This window comes from Salvelinus alpinus, chromosome 2 (genome assembly GCF_045679555.1).
Source record: "Salvelinus alpinus chromosome 2, SLU_Salpinus.1, whole genome shotgun sequence".
Lineage (NCBI taxonomy): Eukaryota > Metazoa > Chordata > Actinopteri > Salmoniformes > Salmonidae > Salvelinus > Salvelinus alpinus.
In genome coordinates, this window is record NC_092087.1 from 32,087,027 (window position 1) to 32,104,526 (window position 17,500).

The window sequence follows — 17,500 nt, forward strand, 5'->3', positions numbered from 1 at the left end:
CAGAGAGACAGAGAGACAGAGAGACACAGAGAGACAGAGATACAGAGACAAAGACACAGAGACACAGAGTCACAGAGACACAGAGACACAGAGACAGAGAGACACAGAGACAGAGAGACAGAGAGACAGAGAGACAGAGAGACAGAGAGACACAGAGACAGAGAGACACAGAGACACAGAGACACAGAGACACAGAGACACAGAGACACAGAGACAGAGAGACACAGATAAAGAGACACAGAGACACAGAGACACAGAGACACAGAGACACAGAGAGACAGAGAGACAGAGAGACAGAGAGACAGAGAGACAGAGAGACAGAGAGACACAGAGACAGAGAGACAGAGAGACGGAGACAGAGAGACACAGAGACAGACACAGAGACAGAGAGACACAGAGACAGAGAGACAGAGAGACACAGAGACAGAGAGACACAGAGACAGAGAGACACAGAGACAGAGAGACAGAGAGAAACAGAGACACAGAGACAGAGAGACAGAGAGACAGAGAGACACAGAGACACAGAGACAGAGAGACAGAGAGACAAAGAGACAGAGAGACAGAGAGACAGAGAGACACAGAGACAGAGACAGAGACAGAGAGACAGAGAGACACAGAGACACAGAGACAGAGAGACACAGAGACAGAGAGACAGAGAGACAGAGAGACAGAGAGACAGAGAGACACAGAGACAGAGAGACACAGAGACACAGAGACACAGAGACACAGAGACACAGAGACAGAGAGACACAGATAAAGAGACACAGAGACACAGAGACACAGAGACACAGAGACACAGAGACACAGAGACACAGAGAGACAGAGAGACAGAGAGACACAGAGACACAGAGACACAGAGACACAGAGACAGAGAGACACAGAGACACAGAGACACAACACAGAGACACAGAGACACAGAGACACAGAGACAGAGAGACAGAGAGACAGAGAGACAGAGAGACAGAGAGACACAGAGACAGAGAGACACAGAGAGACAGAGAGACAGAGAGACAGAGACAGAGACAGAGACACAGAGACACAGAGACACAGAGACACAGAGAGACAGAGAGACAGAGACACAGATACACAGAGACACAGAGACAGACACACAGAGACACAGAGACACAGAGACAGAGACAGACACACAGAGACACAGAGACACAGACAGAGACAGAGACACAGAGACACAGAGACAGAGACACAGAGACAGAGACAGAGACACAGAGACAGAGACAGAGACAGAGACAGAGACAGAGACAGCGACAGAGACACAGAGACAGAGACACAGAGACACAGAGACAGAGAGACACAGAGACACAGAGACACAGAGACAGAGACACAGAGACACAGAGACACAGAGACACAGACACACAGAGACACAGAGAGACAGAGACACAGAGACACAGAGACACAGAGACAGAGACACAGAGACAGAGACAGAGACAGAGACACAGAGACACAGAGACACAGAGACAGAGACAGAGACAGAGACAGAGACAGAGACACAGAGAGACAGAGATAGACACAGAGACACAGAGACACAGAGACAGAGACACAGAGACACAGAGACAGAGAGACAGAGAGACAGAGACACAGAGAGACAGAGAGACAGAGACACAGAGAGACAGAGAGACACAGAGACACAGAGACACAGAGACACAGAGAGACAGAGACAGAGACAGAGACAGAGACAGAGACACAGAGACACAGAGACACAGAGAGACAGAGACAGAGAGAGAGAGACAGCGAGACAGAGAGACACAGAGACACAGAGACACAGAGACAGAGAGACACAGAGACACAGAGACAGAGAGACACAGAGACACAGAGAGACAGAGAGACAGAGAGACAGAGACACAGAGACACAGAGACACAGAGAGACAGAGAGACACAGAGACACAGAGACACAGAGACACAGAGAGACAGAGACAGAGACAGAGACAGAGACAGAGACACAGAGACACAGAGACACAGAGAGACAGAGACAGAGAGACAGAGAGACAGAGAGACAGCGAGACAGAGAGACACAGAGACACAGAGACACAGAGACAGAGAGACACAGAGACACAGAGACAGAGAGACACAGAGACACAGAGAGACAGAGAGACAGAGAGACAGAGACACAGAGACACAGAGACACAGAGAGACAGAGAGACACAGAGACACAGAGACACAGAGACACAGAGAGACAGAGAGACAGAGAGACAGAGAGACAGAGACAAAGAGACACAGAGAGACAGAGACACAGACAGAGACAGAGACAGAGACACAGAGACAGAGACAGAGACAGAGACACAGAGACAGAGACAGAGACACAGAGACACAGAGACACAGAGACACAGAGACAGAGACACAGAGACAGAGACAGAGACACAGAGACAGAGACAGAGACAGACACAGAGACACAGAGACACAGAGACACAGAGACAGAGAGACAGAGACACAGAGACACAGAGACACAGAGACAGAGACACAGAGACACAGAGACACAGAGACACAGAGACAGAGAGACAGAGAGACAGAGAGACACATAGACACAGAGACACAGAGAGACACAGAGACAGAGACACAGAGAGACAGAGAGACACAGAGACACAGAGACACAGAGACAGAGAGACACAGAGACACAGAGACAGAGAGACAGAGAGACAGAGAGACAGAGAGACAGAGAGACAGAGAGACACAGAGAGACAGAGAGACAGAGACAAAGACACAGAGACACAGAGTCACAGAGACACAGAGACACAGAGACAGAGAGACACAGAGACAGAGAGACAGAGAGACAGAGAGACAGAGAGACACAGAGACACAGAGACAGAGAGACACAGAGACACAGAGACACAGAGACACAGAGACACAGAGACACAGAGACAGAGAGACACAGATAAAGAGACACAGAGACACAGAGACACAGAGACACAGAGACACAGAGAGACAGAGAGACAGAGAGACAGAGAGACAGAGAGACAGAGAGACAGAGAGACAGAGAGACAGAGAGACAGAGAGACGGAGACAGAGAGACACAGAGACAGACACAGAGACAGAGAGACACAGAGACAGAGAGACAGAGAGACACAGAGACAGAGAGACACAGAGACAGAGAGACACAGAGACAGAGAGACAGAGAGAAACAGAGACACAGAGACAGAGGGACAGAGAGACAGAGAGACACAGAGACACAGAGACAGAGAGACAGAGAGACAAAGAGACAGAGAGACAGAGAGACAGAGAGACACAGAGACAGAGACAGAGACAGAGAGACAGAGAGACACAGAGACACAGAGACAGAGAGACACAGAGACAGAGAGACAGAGAGACAGAGAGACAGAGAGACAGAGAGACACAGAGACAGAGAGACACAGAGACACAGAGACACAGAGACACAGAGACACAGAGACAGAGAGACACAGATAAAGAGACACAGAGACACAGAGACACAGAGACACAGAGACACAGAGACACAGAGACACAGAGAGACAGAGAGACAGAGAGACACAGAGACACAGAGACACAGAGACACAGAGACAGAGAGACACAGAGACACAGAGACACAACACAGAGACACAGAGACACAGAGACACAGAGACAGAGAGACAGAGAGACAGAGAGACAGAGAGACAGAGAGACACAGAGACACAGAGACACAGAGAGACAGAGAGACAGAGAGACAGAGACAGAGACAGAGACACAGAGACACAGAGACACAGAGACACAGAGAGACAGAGAGACAGAGACACAGATACACAGAGACACAGAGACAGACACACAGAGACACAGAGACACAGAGACAGAGACAGACACACAGAGACACAGAGACACAGACAGAGACAGAGACAGAGACACAGAGACACAGAGACAGAGACACAGAGACAGAGACAGAGACACAGAGACAGAGACAGAGACAGAGACAGAGACAGAGACAGCGACAGAGACACAGAGACAGAGACACAGAGACACAGAGACAGAGAGACACAGAGACACAGAGACACAGAGACAGAGACACAGAGACACAGAGACACAGAGACACAGACACACAGAGACACAGAGAGACAGAGACACAGAGACACAGAGACACAGAGACAGAGACACAGAGACAGAGACAGAGACAGAGACACAGAGACACAGAGACACAGAGACAGAGACAGAGACAGAGACAGAGACAGAGACACAGAGAGACAGAGATAGACACAGAGACACAGAGACACAGAGACAGAGACACAGAGACACAGAGACAGAGAGACAGAGAGACAGAGACACAGAGACACAGAGAGACAGAGAGACAGAGACACAGAGAGACAGAGAGACACAGAGACACAGAGACACAGAGACACAGAGACAGAGAGACACAGAGACACAGAGACAGAGAGACAGAGAGACAGAGAGACAGAGAGACACAGAGACACAGAGACAGAGAGACAGAGAGACAGAGAGACAGAGAGACACAGAGACACAGAGAGACAGAGAGACAGAGAGACAGAGACAGAGACACAGAGACACAGAGACACAGAGAGACAGAGAGACACAGAGACAGAGAGACAGAGACAGAGAGACACAGAGACAGAGAGACAGAGAGACAGAGAGACACAGAGACAGAGAGACACCGAGACAGAGAGACAGAGAGACACAGAGACACAGAGACAGAGAGACAGAGAGACAGAGAGACAGAGAGACAGAGAGACACAGAGACAGAGAGACAGAGAGACAGAGAGACACAGAGACACAGAGACACAGAGACACAGAGACACAGAGACAGAGAGACACAGAGACAGAGAGACAGAGAGACAGAGAGACAGAGAGACAGAGAGACACAGAGACAGAGACAGAGACAGAGAGACACAGAGACACAGAGACACAGAGACACAGAGACACAGAGACAGAGAGACACAGAGAAAGAGACACAGAGACACAGAGACACAGAGACACAGAGACACAGAGAGACCGAGAGACAGAGAGACAGAGAGACACAGAGACACAGAGACACAGAGACACAGAGACAGAGAGACACAGAGACACAGAGACACAGAGACACAGAGACACAGAGACAGAGAGACAGAGAGACAGAGACAGAGAGACACAGAGACACAGAGACACAGAGACACAGAGAGACAGAGAGACAGAGACAGAGACAGAGACACAGAGACACAGAGACACAGAGACACAGAGACACAGAGACACAGAGACACAGAGACACAGAGAGACAGAGACACAGAGACACAGAGACACAGAGACAGACACACAGAGACACAGAGACACAGAGACAGAGACAGACACACAGAGACACAGAGACACAGACAGAGACAGAGACAGAGACACAGAGACAGAGACACAGAGACAGAGACACAGAGACACAGAGACAGAGACAGAGACAGAGACAGAGACACAGAGACACAGAGACACAGAGACACAGAGACACAGAGACAGAGACAGAGACAGAGACAGAGACACAGAGACAGCGACAGAGACACAGAGACAGAGACACAGAGACACAGAGACACAGAGACACAGAGACAGAGACACAGAGACACAGAGACACAGAGACACAGAGACACAGAGACACAGAGAGACAGAGACACAGAGACACAGAGACACAGAGACACAGAGACAGAGACACAGAGACAGAGACAGAGACAGAGACACAGAGACACAGAGACACAGAGACAGAGACAGAGACAGAGACAGAGACAGAGACAGAGACAGAGACACAGAGAGACAGAGACAGACACAGAGACACAGAGACACAGAGACACAGAGACAGAGACACAGAGACACAGAGACACAGAGAGACAGAGACAGACACAGAGACAGAGACAGAGACAGAGACAGAGACACAGAGACACAGAGACACAGAGACACAGAGACAGACAGACACAGAGACAGACAGACACAGAGACACAGAGACACAGACAGAGACACAGAGACACAGAGACACAGAGACACAGACAGAGAGACACAGAGACACAGAGAGACAGAGAGACAGAGACACACAGAGACAGAGACAGAGACACACAGAGACAGAGACACAGAGACACAGAGACACAGAGAGACAGAGACACAGAGACACAGAGACATAGACAGAGAGACACAGAGACACAGAGAGACACAGAGACAGAGACACAGAGACACAGAGACACAGAGACACAGAGACACAGAGACAGAGACACAGAGACACAGAGACACAGAGACAGAGACACAGACACAGAGACAGAGACACAGAGACAGAGACACAGAGACAGACACACAGAGACACAGAGACAGAGACACACAGAGACAGAGACACAGAGACACAGAGACACAGAGACAAAGCGACACAGAGACACAGAGACAAAGACACAGAGACAGAGACACAGAGACAGAGACACAGAGACAGAGACACAGAGACACAGAGACAGAGAGACACAGAGACACAGAGACACAGAGACACAGAGACAGAGAGACAGAGAGACAGAGAGACAGAGAGACAGAGAGACACAGAGACACAGAGACACAGAGAGACAGAGAGACAGAGACAGAGACACAGAGACACAGAGACACAGAGACACAGAGACACAGAGAGACAGAGAGACAGAGAGACACAGAGACAGAGAGACAGAGAGACAGAGAGACAGAGAGACACAGAGACAGAGAGACAGAGAGAGAGAGAGAGACAGAGACAGAGACACAGAGACAGAGAGACACAGAGACAGAGAGACAGAGAGACACAGAGACAGAGAGACACAGAGACAGAGAGACAGAGAGACACAGAGACACAGAGACAGAGAGACACAGAGAAAGAGAGACACAGAGACACAGAGACAGAGAGACACAGAGACAGAGAGACAGAGAGACAGAGAGACAGAGAGACAGAGAGACAGAGAGACACAGAGACAGAGACAGAGACAGAGAGACACAGAGACACAGAGACACAGAGACACAGAGACACAGAGACAGAGAGACACAGAGACACAGAGACACAGAGACACAGAGACACAGAGACACAGAGAGACCGAGAGACAGAGAGACAGAGAGACACAGAGACACAGAGACACAGAGACACAGAGACAGAGAGACACAGAGACACAGAGACACAGAGACACAGAGACAGAGAGACAGAGAGACAGAGAGACAGAGAGACAGAGACAGAGACAGAGACACAGAGACACAGAGACAAAGAGACACAGACACAGAGAGACAGAGAGACAGAGACACAGAGACACAGAGACACAGAGACAGACACACAGAGACACAGAGACACAGAGACAGAGACAGACACACAGAGACACAGAGACACAGAGACACAGACAGAGACAGAGACAGAGACACAGAGACAGAGACACAGAGACAGAGACACAGACAGAGACAGAGACAGAGACACAGAGACACAGAGACACAGAGACACAGAGACACAGAGACAGAGACAGAGACAGAGACACAGAGACAGCGACAGAGACACAGAGACAGAGACACAGAGACACAGAGACACAGAGACACAGAGACACAGAGACACAGAGACACAGAGACACAGAGACACAGAGACACAGAGACACAGAGACACAGAGACACAGAGACACAGAGACAGAGACACAGAGACAGAGACAGAGACAGAGACACAGAGACACAGAGACAGAGACAGAGACAGAGACAGAGACAGAGACAGAGACACAGAGAGACAGAGACAGACACAGACGCACATAGACACAGAGACAGAGACAGAGACACAGAGACACAGAGACACAGAGAGACAGAGACAGACACAGAGACAGAGACAGAGACAGAGACAGAGACACAGAGACACAGAGACACAGAGACACAGAGACAGACAGACACAGAGACACAGAGACAGACAGACACAGAGACACAGAGACACAGACAGAGACACAGAGACACAGAGACACAGAGACACAGACAGAGAGACACAGAGACACAGAGACACAGAGAGACAGAGACACACAGAGACAGAGACAGAGACACACAGAGACAGAGACACAGAGACACAGAGACACAGAGAGACAGAGACACAGAGACACAGAGACATAGACAGAGAGACACAGAGACACAGAGACACAGAGACAGAGACAGAGACACAGAGACACAGAGACACAGAGACACAGAGACAGAGACACAGACACAGAGACAGAGACACAGAGACAGAGACACAGAGAGACAGAGAGACAGAGAGACACAGAGACACAGAGAGACAGAGAGACAGAGACACAGAGAGACAGAGAGACACAGAGACACAGAGACAGAGAGACACAGAGACACAGAGACACAGAGACAGAGAGACAGAGAGACAGAGAGACAGAGAGACAGAGAGACAGAGAGACACAGAGACACAGAGAGACAGAGAGACAGAGACACAGAGACACAGAGACACAGAGACACAGAGACACAGAGACACAGAGACACAGAGAGACAGAGACACAGAGACAGAGAGACAGAGACAGAGAGACACAGAGACAGAGACACAGAGACAGAGAGACACAGAGACAGAGAGACAGAGAGACACAGAGACAGAGAGACACAGAGACAGAGAGACACAGAGACAGAGAGACAGAGAGACACAGAGACACAGAGACAGAGAGACAGAGAGACAGAGAGACACAGAGACACAGAGACAGAGAGACAGAGAGACAAAGAGACAGAGAGACAGAGAGACAGAGAGACACAGAGACAGAGACAGAGACAGAGAGACAGAGAGACACAGAGACACAGAGACAGAGAGACACAGAGACAGAGAGACAGAGAGACAGAGAGACAGAGAGACACAGAGACAGAGACAGAGACAGAGAGACACAGAGACACAGAGACACAGAGACACAGAGACACAGAGACAGAGAGACACAGATAAAGAGACACAGAGACACAGAGACACAGAGACACAGAGACACAGAGACACAGAGACACAGAGACACAGAGACACAGAGACACAGAGACACAGAGACACAGAGACAGAACACAGAGACACAGAGACACAGAGACAGAGAGACAGAGAGACAGAGAGACACAGAGACACAGAGACACAGAGAGACAGAGAGACAGAGAGACAGAGACAGAGACACAGAGACACAGAGACACAGAGACACAGAGACACAGAGAGACAGAGAGACAGAGACACAGAGACACAGAGACACAGAGACAGACACACAGAGACACAGAGACACAGAGACAGAGACAGACACACAGAGACACAGAGACACAGACAGAGACAGAGACAGAGACACAGAGACACAGAGACAGAGACACAGAGACAGAGACACAGAGACAGAGACAGAGACAGAGACAGAGACAGAGACACAGAGACAGCGACAGAGACACAGAGACAGAGACACAGAGACACAGAGACAGAGAGACACAGAGACAGAGAGACACAGAGACAGAGACACAGAGACACAGAGACACAGACACACAGAGACACAGAGAGACAGAGACACAGAGACACAGAGACACAGAGACAGAGACACAGAGACAGAGACAGAGACAGAGAGACAGAGACACAGAGACACAGAGACACAGAGACAGAGACACAGAGACAGAGACAGAGACAGAGACACAGAGACACAGAGACACAGAGACAGAGACAGAGACAGAGACAGAGACAGAGACACAGAGAGACAGAGACAGACACAGAGACACAGAGACACAGAGACAGAGACACAGAGACAGAGAGACAGAGAGACAGAGACACAGAGACACAGAGACACAGAGACACAGAGAGACAGAGAGACAGAGACACAGAGAGACAGAGAGACACAGAGACACAGAGACACAGAGACAGAGAGACACAGAGACACAGAGACAGAGAGACAGAGAGACAGAGAGACACAGAGACACAGAGACACAGAGACAGAGAGACAGAGAGACAGAGAGACGGAGAGACGGAGAGACACAGAGACAGAGAGACAGAGAGACAGAGAGACACAGAGACAGAGAGACAGAGACAGAGAGACACAGAGACAGAGAGACAGAGACAGAGAGACACAGAGACAGAGAGACACAGAGACAGAGAGACAGAGAGACACAGAGACACAGAGACACAGAGACAGAGAGACAGAGAGACAGAGAGACAGAGAGACAGAGACAGAGACAGAGACACAGAGACACAGAGACACAGAGACAAAGAGACACAGAGACAGAGAGACAGAGAGACAGAGACACAGAGACACAGAGACACAGAGACAGACACACAGAGACACAGAGACACAGAGACAGAGACAGACACACAGAGACACAGAGACACAGACAGAGACAGAGACAGAGACACAGAGACAGAGACACAGAGACAGAGACACAGAGACAGAGACAGAGACAGAGACAGAGACACAGAGACACAGAGACACAGAGACAGAGAGACAGAGACAGAGACACAGAGACAGCGACAGAGACACAGAGACAGAGACACAGAGACACAGAGACACAGAGACACAGAGACACAGAGACACAGAGACAGAGACACAGAGACACAGAGACACAGAGACACAGAGACACAGAGACACAGAGACACAGAGACACAGAGACAGAGACACAGAGACAGAGACAGAGACAGAGACACAGAGACACAGAGACAGAGACAGAGACAGAGACAGAGACAGAGACAGAGACAGAGACAGAGACACAGAGAGACAGAGACAGACACAGACGCACATAGACACAGAGACAGAGACAGAGACACAGAGACACAGAGACACAGAGAGACAGAGACAGACACAGAGACAGAGACAGAGACAGAGACAGAGACAGAGACAGAGACACAGAGACACAGAGACACAGAGACACAGAGACAGACAGACACAGGGACACAGAGACAGACAGACACAGAGACACAGAGACACAGACAGAGACACAGAGACACAGAGACACAGAGACACAGACAGAGAGACACAGAGACACAGAGACACAGAGAGACAGAGACACACAGAGACAGAGACAGAGACACACAGAGACAGAGACACAGAGACACAGAGACACAGAGAGACAGAGACACAGAGACACAGAGACATAGACAGAGAGACACAGAGACACAGAGACACAGAGACAGAGACAGAGACACAGAGACACAGAGACACAGAGACACAGAGACAGAGACACAGACACAGAGACAGAGACACAGAGACAGAGACACAGAGAGACAGAGAGACAGAGAGACACAGAGACACAGAGAGACAGAGAGACAGAGACACAGAGAGACAGAGAGACACAGAGACACAGAGACAGAGAGACACAGAGACACAGAGACACAGAGACAGAGAGACAGAGAGACAGAGAGACAGAGAGACAGAGAGACAGAGAGACAGAGAGACAGAGAGACACAGAGACACAGAGAGACAGAGAGACAGAGACACAGAGACACAGAGACACAGAGACACAGAGACACAGAGACACAGAGAGACAGAGACACAGAGACAGAGAGACAGAGACAGAGAGACACAGAGACAGAGACACAGAGACAGAGAGACACAGAGACAGAGAGACAGAGAGACACAGAGACAGAGAGACACAGAGACAGAGAGACACAGAGACAGAGAGACAGAGAGACACAGAGACACAGAGACAGAGAGACAGAGAGACAGAGAGACACAGAGACACAGAGACAGAGAGACAGAGAGACAAAGAGACAGAGAGACAGAGAGACAGAGAGACACAGAGACAGAGACAGAGACAGAGAGACAGAGAGACACAGAGACACAGAGACAGAGAGACACAGAGACAGAGAGACAGAGAGACAGAGAGACAGAGAGACACAGAGACAGAGACAGAGACAGAGAGACACAGAGACACAGAGACACAGAGACACAGAGACACAGAGACAGAGAGACACAGATACACAGAGACACAGAGACACAGAGACACAGAGACACAGAGACACAGAGACACAGAGACACAGAGACACAGAGACAGAGAGACACAGAGACACAGAGACACAACACAGAGACACAGAGACACAGAGACAGAGAGACAGAGAGACAGAGAGACAGAGAGACAGAGAGACACAGAGACACAGAGAGACAGAGAGACAGAGACAGAGACAGAGACACAGAGACACAGAGACACAGAGACACAGAGAGACAGAGAGACAGAGACACAGAGACACAGAGACACAGAGACAGACACACAGAGACACAGAGACACAGAGACAGAGACAGACACACAGAGACACAGAGACACAGACAGAGACAGAGACAGAGACACAGAGACACAGAGACAGAGACACAGAGACAGAGACACAGAGACAGAGACAGAGACAGAGACAGAGACAGAGACACAGAGACAGCGACAGAGACACAGAGACAGAGACACAGAGACACAGAGACAGAGAGACACAGAGACACAGAGACACAGAGACAGAGACACAGAGACACAGAGACACAGACACACAGAGACACAGAGAGACAGAGACACAGAGACACAGAGACACAGAGACAGAGACACAGAGACAGAGACAGAGACAGAGAGACAGAGACACAGAGACACAGAGACACAGAGACAGAGACACAGAGACAGAGACAGAGACAGAGACACAGAGACACAGAGACACAGAGACAGAGACAGAGACAGAGACAGAGACAGAGACACAGAGAGACAGAGACAGACACAGAGACACAGAGACACAGAGACAGAGACACAGAGACAGAGAGACAGAGAGACAGAGACACAGAGACACAGAGACACAGAGACACAGAGACACAGAGAGACAGAGAGACAGAGAGACAGAGAGACAGAGACACAGAGACACAGAGACACAGAGACACAGAGACAGAGAGACACAGAGACACAGAGACAGAGAGACAGAGAGACAGAGAGACACAGAGACAGAGAGACAGAGAGACAGAGAGACAGAGAGACAGAGAGACGGAGAGACACAGAGAGACAGAGAGACAGAGAGACAGAGACAGAGACACAGAGACACAGAGACACAGAGACACAGAGACACAGAGAGACAGAGAGACAGATAGACACAGAGACAGAGAGACAGAGAGACAGAGAGACACAGAGACAGAGAGACAGAGACAGAGAGACACAGAGACAGAGAGACAGAGACAGAGAGACACAGAGACAGAGAGACACAGAGACAGAGAGACAGAGAGACACAGAGACACAGAGACACAGAGACAGAGAGACACAGAGACAGAGAGACAGAGAGACAGAGAGACAGAGAGACAGAGAGACACAGAGACAGAGACAGAGAGACACAGAGACACAGAGACACAGAGACACAGAGACACAGAGACAGAGAGACACAGAGACACAGAGACACAGAGAGACCGAGAGACAGAGAGACAGAGAGACACAGAGACACAGAGACACAGAGACACAGAGACACAGAGACACAGAGACACAGAGACAGAGAGACAGAGAGACAGAGAGACACAGAGACACAGAGACACAGAGACACAGAGACAGACACACAGAGACACAGAGACACAGAGACAGAGACAGACACACAGAGACACAGAGACACAGACAGAGACAGAGACACAGAGACAGAGACAGAGACACAGAGACAGAGACACAGTGACAGAGACAGAGAGACAGAGACAGAGACACAGAGACAGCGACAGAGACACAGAGACAGAGACACAGAGACACAGAGACACAGAGACACAGAGACACAGAGACAGAGACACAGAGACACAGAGACACAGAGACACAGAGAGACAGAGACACAGAGACACAGAGACACAGAGACAGAGACACAGAGACAGAGACAGAGACAGAGACACAGAGACACAGAGACAGAGACAGAGACAGAGACAGAGACAGAGACAGAGACACAGAGACACAGAGAGACAGAGACAGACACAGAGACACAGAGACACAGAGACAGAGACACAGAGACACAGAGACACAGAGACAGAGAGACAGAGAGACAGAGACACAGAGACACAGAGACACAGAGAGACCGAGAGACAGAGAGACAGAGAGACACAGAGACACAGAGACACAGAGACACAGAGACACAGAGACACAGAGACAGAGAGACAGAGAGACAGAGAGACACAGAGACACAGAGAGACAGAGAGACAGAGACAGAGACAGAGACACAGAGACACAGAGACAAAGAGACACAGAGACAGACACACAGAGACACAGAGACACAGAGACAGAGACAGACACACAGAGACACAGAGACACAGACAGAGACAGAGACACAGAGACAGAGACACAGAGACAGAGACACAGTGACAGAGACAGAGACAGAGACAGAGACAGAGACACAGAGACAGCGACAGAGACACAGAGAGACAGAGAGACAGAGACACAGAGAGACAGAGAGACACAGAGACACAGAGACACAGAGACACAGAGACAGAGAGACACAGAGACACAGAGACAGCGAGACAGAGAGACAGAGAGACAGAGAGACACAGAGACACAGAGACAGAGAGACAGAGAGACAGAGAGACAGAGAGACAGAGAGACACAGAGACACAGAGAGACAGAGAGACAGAGACAGAGACACAGAGACACAGAGACACAGAGACAGAGACAGAGACAGAGACAGAGACACAGAGACAGCGACAGAGACACAGAGACACAGAGACACAGAGACACAGAGACACAGAGACAGAGACACAGAGACACAGTGACACAGAGACACAGACACACAGAGACACAGAGAGACAGAGACACAGAGACAGAGAGACAGAGACAGAGAGACAGAGAGACAGAGAGACAGAGAGACAGAGAGACACAGAGACAGAGACAGAGACAGAGAGACAGAGAGACACAGAGACACAGAGACACAGAGACAGAGAGACACAGAGACAGAGAGACAGAGAGACAGAGAGACACAGAGACAGAGACAGAGACAGAGAGACACAGAGACACAGAGACACAGAGACACAGAGACACAGAGACAGAGAGACACAGATAAAGAGACACAGAGACACAGAGACACAGAGACACAGAGACACAGAGACACAGAGAGACAGAGAGACAGAGAGACACAGAGACACAGAGACACAGAGACACAGAGACAGAGAGACACAGAGACACAGAGACAGAGAGACAGAGAGACAGAGAGACACAGAGACACAGAGACACAGAGAGACAGAGAGACAGAGAGACAGAGAGACAGAGACAGAGACAGAGACACAGAGACACAGAGACACAGAGACACAGAGAGACAGAGAGACAGAGACACAGAGACACAGAGACACAGAGACAGACACACAGAGACACAGAGACACAGAGACAGAGACAGACACACAGAGACACAGAGACACAGACAGAGACAGAGACAGAGACACAGAGACAGAGACACAGAGACAGAGACACAGAGACAGAGACAGAGACAGAGACAGAGACAGAGACACAGAGACAGCGACAGAGACATAGAGACAGAGACACAGAGACACAGAGACACAGAGACACAGAGACACAGAGACACAGAGACACAGAGACACAGAGACACAGAGACACAGAGACACAGAGACACAGAGACACAGAGACACAGAGACACAGAGACACAGAGACACAGAGACAGAGACAGAGACAGAGACACAGAGACAGAGACAGAGACAGAGACAGAGACAGAGACACAGAGAGACAGAGACAGACACAGAGACACAGAGACACAGAGACACAGAGACAGAGACACAGAGACACAGAGACAGAGAGACAGAGAGACAGAGACACAGAGACACAGAGACACAGAGACACAGAGACACAGAGACACAGAGACACAGAGAGACAGAGACACAGAGAGACAGAGAGACACAGAGACACAGAGACACAGAGACAGAGAGACACAGAGACACAGAGACAGAGAGACAGAGAGACAGAGAGACAGAGAGACACAGAGACACAGAGACAGAGAGACAGAGAGACAGAGAGACAGAGAGACACAGAGACACAGAGAGACAGAGAGACAGAGAGACACAGAGACAGAGAGACAGAGAAACACAGAGACAGAGAGACAGAGTCAGAGAGACACAGAGACAGAGAGACAGAGACAGAGAGACACAGAGAAAGAGACACAGAGACACAGAGACACAGAGACACAGAGACACAGAGACACAGAGACACAGAGACACAGAGAGACCGAGAGACAGAGAGACAGAGAGACAGAGAGACAGGGAGACAGAGAGACACAGAGACACAGAGACACAGAGACACAGAGAGACAGAGAGACAGAGAGACAGAGACAGAGACCGAGAGACAGAGAGACACAGAGACAGAGACAGAGACAGAGAGACACAGAGACACAGAGACACAGAGACACAGAGACACAGAGACAGAGAGACACAGATAAAGAGACACAGAGACACAGAGACACAGAGACACAGAGACACAGAGACACAGAGACACAGAGACACAGAGACACAGAGACAGAGAGACACAGAGACACAGAGACACAACACAGAGACACAGAGACACAGAGACAGAGAGACAGAGAGACAGAGAGACAGAGAGACAGAGAGACACAGAGACACAGAGACACAGAGAGACAGAGAGACAGAGACAGAGACAGAGACACAGAGACACAGAGACACAGAGACACAGAGACACAGAGAGACAGAGAGACAGAGACACAGAGACACAGAGACACAGAGACAGACACACAGAGACACAGAGACACAGAGACAGAGACAGACACACAGAGACACAGAGACACAGACAGAGACAGAGACAGAGACACAGAGACACAGAGACAGAGACACAGAGACAGAGACACAGAGACAGAGACAGAGACAGAGACAGAGACAGAGACACAGAGACAGCGACAGAGACACAGAGACAGAGACACAGAGACACAGAGACAGAGAGACACAGAGACACAGAGACAGAGACACAGAGACACAGAGACACAGAGACACAGAGACACAGAGAGACAGAGACAGAGACAGAGACACAGAGACACAGAGACAGAGACACAGAGACAGAGACAGAGACAGAGAGACAGAGACACAGAGACACAGAGACACAGAGACAGAGACACAGAGACAGAGACAGAGACAGAGACACAGAGACACAGAGACACAGAGACAGAGACAGAGACAGAGACAGAGACAGAGACACAGAGAGACAGAGACAGACACAGAGACACAGAGACACAGAGACAGAGACACAGAGACAGAGAGACAGAGAGACAGAGACACAGAGACACAGAGACACAGAGACACAGAGACACAGAGAGACAGAGAGACAGAGACACAGAGAGACAGAGAGACACAGAGACACAGAGACACAGAGACACAGAGACAGAGAGACACAGAGACACAGAGACAGAGAGACAGAGAGACAGAGAGACAGAGAGACAGGGAGACAGAGAGACACAGAGACACAGAGACACAGAGACACAGAGAGACAGAGAGACAGAGAGACAGAGACAGAGACAGAGAGACAGAGAGACACAGAGACAGAGACAGAGACAGAGAGACACAGAGACACAGAGACACAGAGACACAGAGACACAGAGACAGAGAGACAGAGATAACAGAGACACAGAGACACAGAGACACAGAGACACAGAGACACAGAGACACAGAGACACAGAGACACAGAGACAGAGAGACACAGA